This window comes from Azolla caroliniana, unplaced genomic scaffold (genome assembly GCF_043228905.1).
Source record: "Azolla caroliniana isolate FFs.n. ecotype wild unplaced genomic scaffold, voAzoCaro1.0.p SCAF_1, whole genome shotgun sequence".
NCBI lineage: Eukaryota > Viridiplantae > Streptophyta > Polypodiopsida > Salviniales > Salviniaceae > Azolla > Azolla caroliniana.
Window position 1 is genome coordinate 26,954,747 of NW_028230436.1, and position 2,537 is coordinate 26,957,283.

A 2,537-nucleotide genomic window follows, 5' to 3' on the forward strand; every position below is an offset into this window, starting at 1 on the left:
TCTGCCTTTGATCATATTTGACCATGCTTTCCACATCTCTTTGATCGAGCCCAATCCTTGCACGAATTTCTCTCACAACCACGATGTGCACTCTCGATTGAAACATTCATTGGTAATTGAACATCGAGAGTCACTACTCACCTTCACACGTATCACGTGAAATGTAATATTTTTGGTCTCATAGGTCATATTTTACCTTCGAAGACGATAATATAATCTATATATATATATATATATATATATATATATATATATATATCTAATGGAATATCAGGCAATACATTCTTAAACATGCATAGATTGGTGCTAATGGAAAATCTGTCTTAATTGTTAATGTGTATCAGGGTTAGAACCTGGTGATAGACAATGCTTGCATTAATCCATAGGTCTGGGTTCATATTCCACCACTGACTATAATTTTTGAGATGATCTTGTAGGATTCGATCACATTAACCCTCTCTTGCTCAACAAAACCTCTACATGATTTTTTACATTCTTGTGACATTAGGAAATAGACAACCCCACACTCATGTTCCAAAAACCAATCTCAAATGATAAAACTTCAACGAATACTCCTACTACTTGTTATTGAACATGTGTCAGACACTTCAGAAGATACTTATCAGCGAGCCTTTCCAACGATTGGCAATACCTTTTAAAATCCAAACTTCCCCATCGCTTGCATGCAATTTCGAGCTCTAGTGGTGTCCTTGAACCAGGTCCCAAACAATATGCAAAGTTATCATTATATACCACTTCAATTGCCCACGGTGCTGCTAGAGCAATAGCAAAATCGGTATGAGATTCGGAGAGCTCCTCAAGGTATCTACAATAATTAATGTTTGCAACCTGAAGAGGAATCTGAACAAACTAAAGGTCCCATGTGGATGCCTCGCCCCGAAACCACGAAATCTCTTCCTCTAAGGAACATAACCCTCCAAGTATATATCAATGTCAGCTTCCTCTGCATCTTTTGGCACTTTCACAAGGATACTTGCTATAAATCTAACAAATTCTCTTACAAAAAAATAGTCTTGACCCAACCAAGTTTTGAAGCAATGGAGGTCTAGGGATCCATCACGTATGTTGAGAAGAAAGGGGTGGCGAGTAGCTAATTTATAGAGCTCCTTGTGGGTTCCAATCCATCCATGCGTTATGGATTCCTCAGCCATCACATCACATGGCACATGCCACAACCAAATCTTCTCACAAAAAAGCAACCTAATGATCCACTCTCTCTCTCTCTCTCTCTCGTGATTCTCTCAAAATCTTTCTCCCTTCTTTCTATCTCTAGTATTAATCCTCTCTGTCTCTAATACTAGTCATGACATCTACAAACCATGACAAAACATCATATGCTGCTATTCTTGGTGGGAACGATGTTATTAGGGATGATTATGATATTGACAGTCATCATGATTTTGTTAAGGCTTTGCTTTCTGATTTTATTGAAAAAAATGAAAAAGATGCTAAAGATTGTGTGGAAGAGGATGTTGTAGAGGTGGTGATGGAGACCAAGTCTATGTTAGCAACCTTTGGTAGGTTCTATGATCGTGGTGTTATTTTGTAGTTCATTAGCAAAGCTTCCTTTGGTATCATGGATTAAGTAGTGGTTGAATTCATTCATAATGCCTAATTGTGTTGAGGATGTGTATGTGGGTTCAAGAGGTTTCTATGATGTGGTTTTTCAATCTTCAGAACACTGTACGACCTTGTTATGTACACATAACGTTGGTGAGGGTAGGTCACTAATATTTACATTAGTGAAGGGTATGTTCACTATTATTAAAAAGGGGACTAATGATTGGATAGAATGAATGATATGTGCATGCACTATCATGATTTAGACAACCAATGAATAGAGAGCCTTTTAGAAAGGCACATCTATTCAAGGGGCCTAGGAAAAGGTATAAATATGAGGCTTAGCTACCCTCATAAGGACCATCACGTCGGAAGGCTGCTGTCGTAGACACCGGTGGTGCGGGCTAGGCTTTCGTCTCGACGATCGTGTTTATCTCTTCCAAGGTATTAGTCATCCTAATATCCGGCGGTATGGGACGTCGGTGGTAGGTTGGCTATGTCTAGATCATAGCTCGGGGGTGGTCGGGTGGAACGGGTTCTTCTATCCAATCTATTTTCTTCCTTATTACTTGATTTGGTCTATTGATTAGTAATAGACTCTTAACAGACCTTGATGGCAATGGTACCAATGTTTTTTTATAGAAGATTAGTGCATGTGATGGAATGGTTCCGGTGGTGGATTATAAAGATTTATTAAAACAACAATGTCCAATTTGGGTGATCGTTGATTGTAGTAACTCATTCTTTTGGGATTTACTACCAGAATTGATGTCTCAAATTGGTAAAGTTTTGGTTGCTCCTCATGTTAATTCATTGAACAAATGTAGATTTTGCATGTTATGGGATACAAGTTGTAAACTTCCAGGATGGGTGAATATAGATACATCTTGATTTGGTCAATTTGGTTTTAAGCTTCAATGGGAGACTTTTGTAAGACATTGTTTTAAATGTGGTTA

The 2,537-nt window shown here is 38.2% G+C and overlaps 1 pseudogene; it reads right to left on the reverse strand.

Moving 5' to 3' along the window:
- Positions 1-282: 282 nt before the first annotated feature.
- Positions 283-1,224, reverse strand: LOC147869346 (bifunctional TENA-E protein pseudogene; annotated as a pseudogene).
- Between the last annotated feature and the right edge of the window lie 1,313 nt (positions 1,225-2,537).